Here is a 15,277-nt window from a genome sequence, read left to right as displayed (position 1 = left end):
ATATTATAATATATGTATACGGTAAAATAGATTTGTGACAGTTGGACGAATAAAAAGATGACACGTGGAACTGAAGACAGGCAGGATATGAGTCAGCAAATAGTCAATACCGGTTGCCAGTATGTGACCAGTACTAGATGAGTCCCGAAGACGGAGTAGCCGATGATAGAAGTTCAAAGTATTGACATCGGGTAGCTTTCAATGAGCGACCGTTACAAAGAATATTTGCATTTATAACCAACCGTTATGCAACCATCAATGGCGATTTTATTCCCATTCAAGAAGAGCTTGATTTGAGTATCTTGTCTTCCTCAATAGAGCTATAAATAGGAGAATTAGCATCCATTGTAAAAAAAAAAAAAAAAAAATTGTACACAAAAGCTACATTCTGATCTCATTTTATAACACTATTCTCAGTCTTTATTCTTGAATATTATTCTCGCTTTTGCCATCGGAGAGTCTAAGTTCATAGCCAGGCTTGTATTTTCCTTAATTTTATTTCATATTCTGATTTCTGTTATTATTCATTTCGTACTTTAGGATCAAATCTATTCACTTTTCTATAAACCACGTTACAAATTTAATTGTACCGCTTTACGGGTAAATAGTTTGGCGCCCACCATGGGGCATAGACAATTGTGTAATTGCTTTGATCCATTCATCGGTTATAAATAAATTTTGATTCCTCCCTTAGCAAAAGAAATATCAGGTATGGAAGCTAATGGTGTCAACAATGTTTACAATGTTGGAGCACACGATGACGAGATGATGTGTTCCAGCGTAATGATTCAACCAGCGAAACCCGCAATAAAGGGGATGAAGCAACCCCAGCTCGCAAAGGTCAGTATCCTCGGCATGTGCAGGGATCAACTCCTGATGATGCAGAGGATGTGCATGTTGTTGAAACAGTCAAAATCTTGAGAGAACAACAAAAAGTGATTATGGATCACCTCTCAAGACAAGTTCGGGTAATGACGGAATTGAAGCAGGTGTTATTGGATACTTACAATAATGCTAATGGAAGGTCTCCAGTTCTTCCCAGTGTTCCCATAAATTGAACGGCTCAAAGAACCGATAATGACACTCCAAGGGAAGGGGTCGGTTTCGACGAGGCCATAGGTACCGGTAGTGGATCTAGGAATAACAACTTAAATGACCCTTTCAAAATCGAGCTCATTAGATTCATGAGAGAAATGAATGAATGAATGGATCATAATGCAAAGGAATTTCATGCTCGGATGGATCAGATCCCAGGAGCGTTGCCGGTGTTAATGGACCAGATTCAAAGAAGTATACATAGTTACCGTTTAAACCAAGTGCGACACCGGAGTTGATCCCAAAGAGATTTAAGATCCTGAATATACCAAAATATGATGGGACTTCGGATCCACATGAGTACATCATGACCTACACTATGGCAGCAAAGGAAAACGACTTGGCCCAGCACGAGATCGAATCGGTTTTGTTGAAAACACTTGGCGAAACCCTTACGAAGGGTGCCTTAACGTGGTATTATCTCTTGCCCGAGCATTCTATGATTCTTTTGAAATGCTCGCAGATTCGTTTATCAATTCGCATGCTAGATCAATAAAGGTCCACGCAAAGAAGGCGGATATATTCAGAATATCCCAAGGAGAATCTGAACTATTGCGAGAGTTCGTGATCCGATTCCAGAAAGATAGGATTTTGTCACTAGCGGTTCCGGATGAGTGGGCAGTGGAGGCGTTTACAAAAGGTCTCAACATATTGAGCTCTAAGGCCTCCCAAAATTAAAGTAAAGCTTGCTTGAATTTCAGGTAACCACATGGACAAATGTTTACAACCGTTACGAGTCAAAATCAGAATAGAAGATGATCAACTGGGCTCCTCAGTGTCTTCCAAAGAACAGAATCATGACCAGAATCAAGATAACTTTAAGAATGATTTGATACAGATCAGAGGCCCTCTAGAAATTGTTTTCAGCTTTACGAGAGGGCCGATGGGCGTGGTAATAAAGGATTTCAGTCATTGGATAGGTTCGCTTCCGATAGAAGGGTGATCGTGGTCGGAGAAACAGATTATTATAGGAGAAAGAGGCCTCGGGGTCCTAAGATCCCACATATCCTAGGTTATCTGATTACCATTTTAATATCAGCTTGGTAGAATTGGTGTCGGCAATGAGGAATATTAAAGAAGCTAGGTTCCCAAAACTAATCCGATCGGATCCTAGCCAAAGGGATCCTAATCTATGGTGTGAATTCCATGGGACTCACGTCCATAGGACAGGGGACTGCCAACATCTTCGTGAAAAGGTGACAACATTATTGAAAAATGGTCACCTCAGAGAGTTTTTAAGTGACCGCACCAAGAACAACTATGGGAAACCGGGATAATGCAGAACCATTGAAGCCGACAACACGATCACTTCGGATGAGAATCAATATGATCTTCAGAGGAGACAGAGTCATGGGGAGACATTTTCAACATCAAAGAAGAGGAAGATATCGGTGACTCATGGCAAGAGGGTCCGAGAAGTCTTAGAAGATGATATCTCCTTCATAGAGAAAGATGCTGGCAGACTTCTTCTACCGCACAATAATGCTTTGGTAATTTCTCTTAATGTTTTAGATTTCAAAATTAAGCATGTTTTGGTTAATCTAGGGAGTTTGGCCAACATCATACAATGGAGAGTTTTGGATCAAGCAAAGTCAACTGGGAACATCATTCCGGAGACAAAGCTTTTAGCTGGCTTCAACTTAACAAGAGTGACAACCCGAGGAGAAATTTTTCTGCCCATACATGCCGAAGGAGTAAGAAAGACCACTATGTTCGAAGTGGTTGATAGCATGGGCTACAATGTAATCCTCGGAAGGCCTTAGATACATGAAATGAAGGCTGTACCTTCAACATACCATCAACTATTGAAATTTCCAAAACCTGAAGGGATCAAGCAAATTAGAGGAGATCAACCGGCTGCAAGGGAGATGAATACAGTAGCCGTTTTCATTAGCAAGGGCAAAGAAATGAGAAAATAGCAATTACAGGTCGATGCCTTCTTCCATCTCAATTGAAGATGAAAAAGACGAGGAGTCATCGGAATTATATTAGGTACCGAGGTTTTTTGAAGTACCAAAGGAGACGGATGCGACTAAGTCAACCGCAGAAGTGCTAGAAAAGTGGCCTTGTTCGTAGAATTTTTGGAAAGAAAATTCCATTTAGGAACAAGGTTAAATCCTAAACTCAAGTTAAAAATTATGGATTTTCTTAAATCTAATGTCGATTGTTTTGCTTGGTCGCATTCAACTATGATAGGTACTCCATTGGAGGTGGCGGTCCACAAACTGAGTTTGGATCCCAAATTCCCTCCGGTAAGGTAGAATAAGCGACCGATAGCAGAGGTCTGAAACAAGTTTGTTAAGGAAGAGGTAACCCGATTACTTAATTTTGGTTCGATTCGAGAAGTCAGTTACCCTGATTGGTTAGCTAACGTAGTAGTAGTGCATAAGAAGAATAATAAATATTGAATGTGTGTAGATTATAATGATTTAAATAAGGCATGCCCTAAAGACTCTTTTCCATTGCCGAACATTGATCAAATGATTGATGTTACGACCGGGCATGAGTTAATAAATTTTTTTGATGCTTATTTCGGGTATAATGAAATTAGGATATACCTGGAAGATCAAGAGAAGACTTCTTTCATCACGAATTTGGCACTTATTGCTATAATGTGATGCCTTTTGGCTGGAGCCACTTACCAGAAGCTTGTTAATAAAATGTTTGAAAAATAAATACGTAAGACAACAAAAGTTTATATTGGTGACATGTTAGTTAAGTTTCTTAATGAAGGAGATCATCTGAAACATCTCCAAGAGACATTCGACATTTTGAGAAAATATAATATGAAGCTCAACCCGAAGAAGTGCATATTCAGAGTTGGTTCAGGTAAGTTCTTAGGATTTTTGGTCTCTTAAAGAGGAATCAAGGTAAACCCTGATAAAATCAAAGCCATCGAGGATATCTCGGACCAGATGACAAGCATGAAGGAAGTACAGAGGTTGACTGGTAGATTGGAAGCTCTAAGCAGGTTCATTTCGAGGTCTTCAAAAAAGTGCCATCACTTATTTTCACTTTTGAAAAAGAAGAACGATTTTGTATGGACTTCGGAATGCCAATAGGCGCTGAAAGACCTAAAATGGTATCTATGTAGCCCTCCGTTGTTGTCAAAATTGAGGGAATACGAGCAACTGTTGATTTATTTGGCGGTCATGGAAGTAGAGGTAAGATCTGTTTTGACCCGTGTAGAAGAAGGTACATAATTTCCCGTTTATTACGTTAGTAAAATATTATCGGGAGCGAAGACACGATATCCACATCTTCAAAAGCTGGCCTTAGCTCTCGTATTTGCCTTTTGAACGCTAAGGCCTTATTTTCAATGTCATCCAATAATCGTTGTGATGACCATTCCCTTAAGGAATGTCTTCATAAGCCTGAGTTGTCAGGCCATTTGGCTAAATGGACAGTCGAAGTTAGTGAATTCGACATTAAATACAAGCCCAGGACTACAATCAAGTCACAAGTTTTGGCCGAATTCGTGGTCGATTTTAGTCTGGGATTAATGCCTTTAGCTACTAAAGAAGCAGTGTTGATATCGGAAATAGGAGTTTGGACCTTGTTTACAGATGGAGCTTCCAACGTAAAAGGGTCCTGTCCCGGTATAGTTTTAATCACTCCTTCAGGGGAAACCCTAAGGCAGGCCATTAGAACTGTGTCATAAACTAACAATGAAGCCGAGTATGAGGCTTTAGTTGCAGGACTTGAAGTAGCTCGGGAACTTGGCTCCGAGGTCATCAAAGAAAAGTGCGATTTCTAGCTGTTGGTGAACCAAGTATATGGAATTTTTGATACTAAGCTAGAAACAATACTTGAGCAAGGTTCAAGCATTACTGGCCTAGTTCGGGGAGTGGTAAATTATCCACATTCCAAGAGAGGAAAATGTGAGGCATACACATTAGCCAATTTGGGTTCGTCCATAGAAATGAAAGGATCTTATTCCGGTGCGGTAGTTCAACTGTTGCATTTGGTTTTAGATGTGGATGGCTGCAGTGAAGTTAATTCAACCAAATTAATATGGGATTGGAGGAAGGAGTTCATTGAATAACTAAGGCATGGCAAATTGCTTGAAGACAAATTGCCTGAAGATAAGCATCCCGGACACTAAGGACCAAGGTGGCTCGTTACTATATTGTTGACAGACAGTTATACAGGAGGTTATTCCAAGGGCCATTGGCTCGATGTTTAGGGACATCGGATGCTGATTACGCAATGAGGGAAGTTAATGGACGAGTCTACGGGAACCATTCCGGTACAGACTCGTTGGTTCTCAAGTTAGTCAGAGTTGGCTACTATTGGCCCGAGATGGAGCAAGACGCAAGGACCTTTGTACAAAGGTGCAATAAATGTCAACGCCATGCATAATTAGTGCATCAACCGATGGAGCTTTTGCATTCAGTGGTGTCACTATGGACATTCATAAAATGGGGAATGGACATAGTTGGTCCCTAATCATAAGGACCCGGAAAGGTAACATTTCTTTTGGTTTTAACTGACTATTTTACTAAATGGGCTGAAGCAGGTGCTTATCAAAAGATAAGAGAACGAGAAGTGATTGATTTTATATGGGAACACATAGTCTGTCGATTTGGAATACCAAAGAAATAGCTTGTGACAATGGGCCACAGTTCATAGGTTCCAAAGTCACGAAGCTTTTGGAAGGATTGAAGATCAAACGAATTACGTCTTCACTATACCACCCAAGGGCTAATGGACAGGCGGAGTCAACCAACTAGGTAATTATTTAAAACCTAAAAAAAAGTTATAAGATGCTAAAGGCAAGTGGCCAGATGAGCTACCAGATGTTTTATAGGCTATACCAGACTAGGGCAATGTAGAGCACGGCGGAAACACCCTTTTTACTTGAATACGGTTTAGAGGCTTTAATACTTGTGGAAGTGGGGGAACCGACCTTAAGGTTTTCCCGAGCAAACAAAGAAACAAACAATGAGGCATTGCTGCTTAAACTAGATTTGCTGGAAGCGCACTAGGATCTAGCATATGTGAGGATGGTGGCACAAAAGCAAAGGATCGAAATATATTATAGCCGTAGAGAAAATATCCGATATTTCAAAGTTGGGGATTTGGTTCTAAAAAATGTTACTCAAAGCTCCCGGGAAGTTAACACCTAGAAGCTGGGACCTATATGGGAAGGACCTTACCGAGTTTCAGCTATAACTGGTAAATGTTTATATGAATTGGAAAATTAATATGGAGTTAAATTTCCGAGCAATTGGAACGTAACTCACCTCAAAAGGTATTATTGCTGAAAATCCTTGCTGGTGCTGAAAGTATGTGTTGCACTCTTTTTTCCCTTCAACCAATTTTTGTCCAAATTAGGTTTTTCTTGTAAGGTTTTTAATGAGACTGTAATGTAAAGCATACTACGAAATAAGAATCATCGGCAAACTCGAGACTTCTAGTGCTAAGGCACTAAGTTCCTTCGCTGGTGAATCAACAACCGAAAGCTCTATTGCCGTCACTTCAGCATGAGTATAAATAGTTCTGTGTAGATCAACTCATGCGACAACTAGCTTGTGGATGGTTAAATAATCTTTGGCTCGATGGCATATTTCATCTCCCAAAACTCTCATCGTTTTCATTAGCCTTTGGAAATAGATTATTTAATCATCCGCAAGCTGTTCCCACTAATGAGGTAGCAATGTAAAGCATACTACGAAGGAAGGGTCATCGGTAAATGCAAGACCTCCAGTGTTTGAATTCTCATACTTAGCATCCGAACACTAAGGGGGAATAATACATGATAAGACACTAAAGTGTTACGAAGATCGGGGACTGTTAGAACCGGGATCAATGTCTTATCAAGACCGGGGATTGCATGATCAGTCCCATAAAAATAAGTTGTACAAGTTAGCCATATGTATTGACAGCTTTATTTACTTAAGAAAATGAATGTTTATGTAAATTTACTTTTAAATATAGAGGAAATAAATCAAAGTCCTTTTATTTTTATCTTATTCTTGTCCGAATGATAAGTTAATTTATTTTGTCATTTGAGAGTTAACAAAAACTTCAAATGCTTGTGCCGAAATGAACAGGAGACGTCCTCTTCAAGAGCACCATAAACATAAGGGACCTCTCTTATGAAACTCTCATAGTAAAGGGTAGATTTCGGAAGTATTTATGCCCGAAATCAAAAGCTATCAGATATAAAAAGATTCCCGAAGCTTTGTCAGTTAAATAAAAAAAAATATCTTTTGCACAATAGTTAAGCAAAAAGTTTCTTTTATTAATTAAATTGCCAAACTTAGTAAAAGGTTTTGGCATAATTATAAAAATTAAAGAAAGATATATACATCAGTTCTTTCTACTGGAACCCGAAGGAAGAGAAGAGTCTTCATTTTCTCTATGGGAAGAAGGTTGTTCTGCTTCCGGTTCAAGGCCTTCATCTTCTCCGGTTCCCAAATACTCAGAGTTAATATTCGAAGAATCAGAAGCAATGAGTCGAGCACGAAGGTTCTCATCAGTAGTAGTCTCTAGTTCCTGGGCCTTGGCAATGCAGTCATCAATATTGGCAATGCCTTCTTTGGCTTCCTCCAAAGTCTTCCTCTTCGTATGATATATGGCATAGGTTTTCTCGAAGATGATAGAATCTTCTGGGTCTTGGAGTTTAGCTCGGAGTTTTTTGATCTTCGCTTGAAGCTTATCATTTTCAGCTTTAACAATGTTGATACTGGAATCAAGGTCAACGTTTGATGTAGCATGAATGTGATTCTGCTCCATAACCCATTTTAACCGTTCCTCCATACTTGATCTCTGATCCTCGGCAACATTAGATTCCTCAGTTTTGGAACGCAAGTTAGCTTCCAAATTATTAACTTCCTCTATCAAAGCAGACCCACACTCGGCAGCAACAATCACGATGTCGTGCAGTTCAGCCCACTTAGCCTTTGCTTCCTTAAGGTTTTCATGTAGCTGGGCAGCTTCCTGGTTGTGGGCCATTCTTTCTTGCTCGGACTTATGCAATAGGGTCTCAAGATCATCAACTCAAGCAATTTATGCTTCTAGTATCGTGTAACGACTCTGCCGGTTGTTTTGAGAGTTATAGCCCCATTTTTCCCATTTCTGCTTCCTTTTGTGCTTTACAGCTATATTATAATATATCAGGTTAGTTGGTTCGGACCCGGAGTGGTTTCGGAGTGAATTGAGACACTTAGCCTCTAAAGTAAAAGCTTAAGTTAGAAAAGTCAACCGAATGTTGATTTATGTGTAAACGACCTTGGATTTGAATTTTTATGACCCCATTAGCTCCGTTAGGTGATTTTGGACTTGGGAGCGCATTCGGAATGTGATTTGTAGGCCCGTGGTAGAATTAGGCTTGAATTGGCGAAAGTTACAATTTTGGCGATTTTGGCCGGCAGTGAAAATTTTGATATCGGGATCGGATTGGATCTACGGAAGTTGGAGTAGGTTCGTGGTGTCATGTCTGACTTGTGTACAGAATATGAAGTCATTCGGACGTGGTTTGGTAGGTTTCGGCATCGTTGGTAGAGTTCGGAAGTTTAGAAGTTATTTGGCTTGAATCCGGGGGTGATTTGGCGTTTTGATGTTGTTTTGAGTGATATGAAGGTTCGACTAAGTTTGTATGATGTTATGGGATGTGTTGGTATGTTTGGTTGAGGTCCCGAGGGTCTCGGGTGAGTTTTGGGTAGTTAAAGGACCAATTGTGGCCTTTGAGAGATAGTTGATCTGCTGGTTTTTGCTGTTGCTGGTTTTCTCTTACGTGTTCGCGAGGTAGGTCTCGTGTTCGCGAAGAGTATCTAGAGATTGAGGAAGAATTGTTCTTTGCGTTTGCGAAGTAAGGGACGCGTTCGCGAAGGTTTAGGAGCAGAGTGCATCGCGGACGCTAGATGAGTAACACGTTCATGAAGAAGAGAGGAGGCAGCTGGGGACCCCATTCATTTGGTCTACGCATTCGCGATGGTGAGGTCATGTTCACGAAGAGTAGGTTCAGTAAAGGTTCACGTTCGCGAGTGGTAGATCGCGTTCGCGTAGAAGGGATTTCTGGGCAGAGGTAGTTGTGCTTCGCGAACACGAGGGTACTTCCGCTTTCGCGAAGAAGGAAATCTTGGGCAGCAGTGTTAAATTTCAAAATCGGGGGTTTGAACCCATTTTTTCATATTTTGAGCTAGAGACCACGGATTTAGGTGATTTTTAAAGGGATTTTCAGGGAGTTGATTGGGGTAAGTGTTTCTCGCTTGATTTTGGTTAAATTCCATGATTATATCTTGATTTTTGTCATCCAAATTGTGATTTGGGGTGAAATATTGGGGGAAAAGTGGAAGAGTTCCTGAGATGGAATTTTGAGGTTTAGAAGGGAATTTTGTTGTCAGATTTGATTAGATTTGGTATGGTTAGACTCGTGAGTGAATGGGCTTTCGGGTTTTGTAACTTTTGTCGGATTTCGAGATATGGGCCCGGGGGCCGGGTTTGAGCCAATTTCGGATTTTGAGTCTAATTTAGTAATTTTATTATGGAATTGATTCCTTTAGCATATATTAATGGTATTGTACTGCTTGTGGTTAGATTCGGAACGTTCAGAGGCCGATTCGAGAGGCAAGGGCATGCGGAGTAGAGATTTGCTCGGATTGAGGTAAGTAACGGTTGTAAATCTAGTCTTGAGGGTATGAAACCCCAAATTTGTGTGTCATGTGACTATTTGGAGGTGACGCACATGCTAAGTGACGGGCGTGTGGGCGTGCACCGTTGGGGGATTGTGACTTGGTGCATCCCGTAGCAACTGTAAAGTTGAACAACCTGTTGTAGGTATATGCTCCTTATGTGTTTTAGAAAGATTTGCTGTAAATCATGCTAGATACTATGTCTAGGCCTTATGCTAGTATTGTTTGGACCCTTAGAGGTCATTTTCTTGTTGTCCTCTCACTGCTTTAGTTGATATCCCGTACTCAGTCATGTTCATGCATTCTTACACCATAGCTCAGTCTCTGTTATTCTATTTGTTGCATCATGTTAATGTTGTTTGAGCTGATTTCTTTGATTTCTGAGAGCCCGAGAGACTAGAGAGGTTTATGACTGAGTGAGGCCGAGGGCCTTTTTGTGAGGTGTTGTACCTCAGCACGTGAGTGGTCCGTGCGGATTCTGATATGATATTATAGCACGTGAGTTGTCCGTGCAGATTATAGCGATTGGGCTGTAGGAGCCCCTCCGGAGTCTGAACACCTCCAGTGAGTGCAGGTACCTAATGAGTGCGAGTGCCGAGTGCTGAGCGATTGTGAGGCATGAGTAATGGTGAGGCATGAGTGATTGTGAGGTTGGAGTAATTGGGAGGACTGAGTGATGTTAGCCCGAGGGGCAATATATGATTTCATCATCCATGCTCATAGTTGCTTTGAGTCCTTGTTTGAGAACTGTTGAAAGATATTTCTAATTAATTTACTTGAACTTGATTTAAACAAGCTGATTTGACTTAAACTCTGGTTACAAAGCGTGCCGCACTTTATTAAATTTTTGTGATATGAACGGTACTTGTATTTAACTCGTCACTACTTCTCAGCCTTTATTTATTTCTATTACTTACTGAGTTGGTGTACTCACGTTACTCCTTGCACCTTGTGTGCAGATTCAGGCATTTTTGGTCACGGTAGCGGCTGCTGATATTCCTGTAGCTGATCATTGGAGTTAGCAAGGTAGCTTCCTGGCGATCGTAACCCTGTTTTCTCCTTATTTATCTCCCCTTTAGTTGTATTTTAGATTTTTCCCAGATAATGTTAGTCTTATTGTTGTCGGACCAGTTTTTAGTAGTTGCTCATGACTCAATAACACCCCGATGATTGGGGCTTTTCATTCTGCATTTCTATTTTTGAGTTCAACCCTTGTTTCTTTTATGAAATTTTGCTATACAAGATGCCTTTTGGCATATCTGTGAATGAATTGTTGTAGTATTGTGGGAGTGGGTTGGCCTAGTACCATTAATATGTGCCATCACTACAAGTTTGAGTTTAGGGTCGTGACAAGTTGGTATCAGAGCCTAGGTTACATAGGTCTCACGAGTCATGAGCGGGTTTAGTAGAGTCTTGCAGATCGGTACAGAGTCGTCTGTACTTATCTTCGAGAGGTTGCAGAACCTTTAGGAAAAATTCCACATTCTTGAATTCTTGTCGTGCGAATCTGTTGATTCTAGTAACTAAACATTTGTTGTCTCATTCTCTCACAGATGGTGAGGACTCGTACTACCGGACAGGATGGACAGCCACCAATACCACCAGCTAGAGCCGTGAGAGGCCGAGGTCACGGTAGAGGCAACGGTAGGGGCAGAGGTGCAACCCGCATAGTAGCTGAGGAAGTACCTGCAGACCCACCAGTTGCCCGAGATCAGGATCAGATTCCAGTTGTTGATGCACCAACTCAGGCACCACCTATGCCTATTGTGATTTAGGCCTTCAGGAGGCCCTACCTCAGATTCTGACAGCGTGTACCGGCCTTGCTCAGGTGGTCTGTATCTCGACGGCCACAACCACTTCTCATGCCGGGGGAGGTACTCAGACTCCTGCCGCTCGCACATCCAAGCAGGTTGTTCAGGGACTCCAGACACCAGTGGCACCACCAGCCCAACCGGTTATAGCTACTTAGGACTATGTGGTTCCTGCTATGTCTGAGGATGATCAGCATAGGTTGGAGAGGTTTGGGAGATTCCAGCCTTCACCTTTCGGTGGCACATAGAGAGATGATGCTCAGGACTTCTTGGACAAGTGTCAGAGGATACTCCATACAGATGGTATTTTGAAGACTTGTGGGGTCTCATTCACTACTTTTCAGTTTTCTGGGGCTGCACTTAGATGGTGGGAGACTTATAAGAGGCATAGCCTGTTGGCGCATCACCCCTTACTTGGCAGCAGTTCTCCGTGGTCTTCTTGGAGAAGTTCGTGCCTCAGTCCCGCAGAGAAGAGTTGCGCAGACAGTTTGAGCAGCTTCGCTAGGGTGATATGTCTGTGACACAGTATGAGATGTGATTCTCAGAATTGGCCCGTCATGCTATCGGGTTGGTTCCCACAGACAGGGAGAGGATCATGAGGTTTATAGATGGTCTCACTTTTTACCTACGGTTGCTTATGACCATAGAGAGGGTGCCTGGTGCTACTTTTGATGAGGTTGTTGACATTGCTCGGTAAATTGAGATGGTTCGTGGTCAGGAGAGGATTGATAGGGAGGCCAAGAGGCCTCGAGGATAGGGAGGATTTAGTGGTGCTCCTTATGGGGGTCAGTTCCAGCATGACATATGTCGTCCATTCAGGCATGCTCAGCCAGCCAGCCCAATTCACCGTGGTGCATCATCGGGCCATGGTTCTCACAGTTCTCATCAGGGCTACTCATCACTCAGTGCCCTTCCAGCCCAGAGTTCATCCCATACTCCATCTGTTCAGGGCTCCTCTATGCCAGGTTATTCTACCGGTTATCTCGATGCTCGGGGCTCCCTTCAATCCCCGCTACCAGCACCAGGGAGTTGTTTTGGTTGTGGGGAGTTTGGGCATATGTGGAGGCAGTGTCCTCATTGTCATGGAGGTCTATCTCAGCAGAGGAGTCATCCTTCGACTTCAGCACCAGTTACTTCACCACCCACCCAATCAGCTCGAGGTGGAGGTCAGTCAGCTAGGGGTCACTCTAGAGGGGGAGACAGATCAGGGGATGGCCAGGCCCATTTCAATGCCCTCCCTTCCAGACCAGATGCTATTGCTTCAGATGCTGTGATTACATGTATTATCTCAGTTTGTCACAGAGATGCCTCTGTATTATTTGACCTTGGTTCCACCTATTCATATGTTTCGTCGTATTTTGCTCATTTTTTAGATATGTCCCGTGAGTCTCTAGTCTCGTCTGTTCATGTATCTACTCCGGTAAGCAATACTATTATTGTGGACCGCATGTATCGGTCATGTGTGGTGTATATTGGGGGTCTGGTGACCCGAGTGGACCTTTTGCTGCTCAGTATAGTTGACTTTGATGTGATATTGGGTATGGATTGGTTATCTCCATGTCATGCTATTCTAGATTGTCACGCTAAGACCGTGACGCTGGCAATGCTGAGATTTTTGAGGGTTGAGTGGAGCGGTTATATAGATTATGTACCTAGTAGGATAATTTCATATTTGAAGGCTCGGCGTATGGTTGAGAAGGGTTACCTATCTTATTTGAAGTTTGTGAGGGATGTTAATGCAGAGACTCCTGCCATTGATTCTATTCCGGTGGTACTTGATTTTCCGGAGGTGTTTCCTGCAGACCTGCAGGGCATGCCTCCTGACAGGGATATTGACTTCGGTATTGATTTGGTGCCGGGCACTCAGCCCATTTCTATTCCACCGTATCGTATGGCACTGACGGAGTTGAAGGAACAACTTCAGGAACTCCTTGATAAGGGGTTTATTCAGCCTAGTGTGTCACCTTGGGCTGCACCGGTTCTATTTGTAAAGAAGAAGGATGGTTCCACGAGGATGTGCATTGATTACAGGTAGCTGAACAAGGTCACAGTCAAGAACAAGTATCCTTTGCCTCGTATTGATGATTTATTTGACGAGCGTCAGGGAGCGAGGGTGTTCTCCAAGATTGATTTGAGGTCCGGGTATCACCAACTGAAGATTTGGGATTCGGATATTCTTAAGACAACTTTCATGACCCGATATGGCCATTATGAATTCTTAGTTATGTCTTTTGGGCTGACCAATGCCCCAACAACGTTCATGCATTTGATGAACAATGTATTCCATCCCTATTTGGACTCATTCGTTATTGTATTTATTGATGATATCCTGGTGTACTCTCATAGCCAGGAGGAGCATGCTCAGCATCTGAGGATTGTATTATAGAGATTGAGGGAGGAGAAGCTTTATGCAAAGTTCTCCAAGTGTGAGGTTTGGCTCGGTTCAGTAGCATTCTTGGGGCACGTGGTGTCTAGTGAGGGTATTCAGGTGGATCCGAAGAAGATAAAGGCGGTGCAGAGTTGGCCTAGACCGTTCTCAGCCCCGGAGATTTAGAGCTATCTTTGTTTGACGGGTTATTACCGTCGCTTTGTGGAGGGATTTTCATCTATTGCATAGCCCTTGACCAAATTGACCCAAAAGGGTGCTCCATTCAGGTGGTCCGATGAGTGTGAGGAGAGCTTTCAGAAACTCAAGACTGCTTTAACCACAACTCCAGTGTTAGTTCTGCCATCAGCTTCAGGTTCTTACACCGTGTACTGTGATGCCTCGAGGGTAGGCATTGGATGTGTTTTGATGCATGAGGGTAGGGTGACTGCCTATGCCTCGTGCCAGTTGAAGACCCATGAGAAAAACTATCTTGTCCACGATCTTGAGTTAGCAGCCATTATTCACGCCTTGAAGATTTGGCATCATTATTTGTATGGGGTTCATTGTGAGATCTATATTGATCACCGGAGTTTGCAACATTTATTTAAGTAGAAGGATCTTAATTTATGTCAGCGGAGATGGTTAGAGCTTCTCAAGGACTATGATATCACTATTTTGTACCATCCGGGGAAGGCCAATATGGTGGCTGATGCCTTGAGTCGCCGGGCAGAGAGTTTGGGGAGTTTAGCATATCTCCTAGTAGTAGAGAGACCCTTGGCATTGGATGTTCAGGCCCTAGTGGTCCAGCTTGTCAGATTGGATATTTCGGAGCCGAGTTGGGTATTGGCTTGTATGGTCTCCAGGTCTTCTCTTTACGACCGTGTCAGGGAGCATCAGTATGATGACCCCCACCTGCTCGTTGTTTAGGACAGGGTTCAGCAAGGTGATTCCAGAGATGTGACTATTGGTGATGATGGTGTGTTGAGGATGCAGAGCCGGATATGTGTGCCCAACATGGATGGGCTTCGGGAGTTGATTCTTGAGGAGGCCCACAACTCGCGGTACTCCATCCATCCGGGTGCCGCAAAGATGTACCAGGATTTGAGACAACACTAATGGTGGAGGCGGATGAAGAAGGATATAGTTGGGTTTGTGGCTTGGTGTCTCAACTGTCAGCATGTTAAGTATGAACATTAGAGACCGGGTGGCTTGCTTCAGAGGTTAGAGATCCCAGAGTGGAAATGGGAGCGAATCACCATGGACTTCGTAGTTGGGCTCCCACAGACTTCGAGGAAGTTCGATGCTATTTGGGTTATTGTGGATTGGCTAACCAAGTCCGCGCACTTCATTCCAGTTGTCACTAC

This window comes from Nicotiana tomentosiformis, chromosome 10 (genome assembly GCF_000390325.3).
Source record: "Nicotiana tomentosiformis chromosome 10, ASM39032v3, whole genome shotgun sequence".
NCBI classification, from domain to species: domain Eukaryota; kingdom Viridiplantae; phylum Streptophyta; class Magnoliopsida; order Solanales; family Solanaceae; genus Nicotiana; species Nicotiana tomentosiformis.
This window is presented reverse-complemented; position numbering follows the sequence as displayed.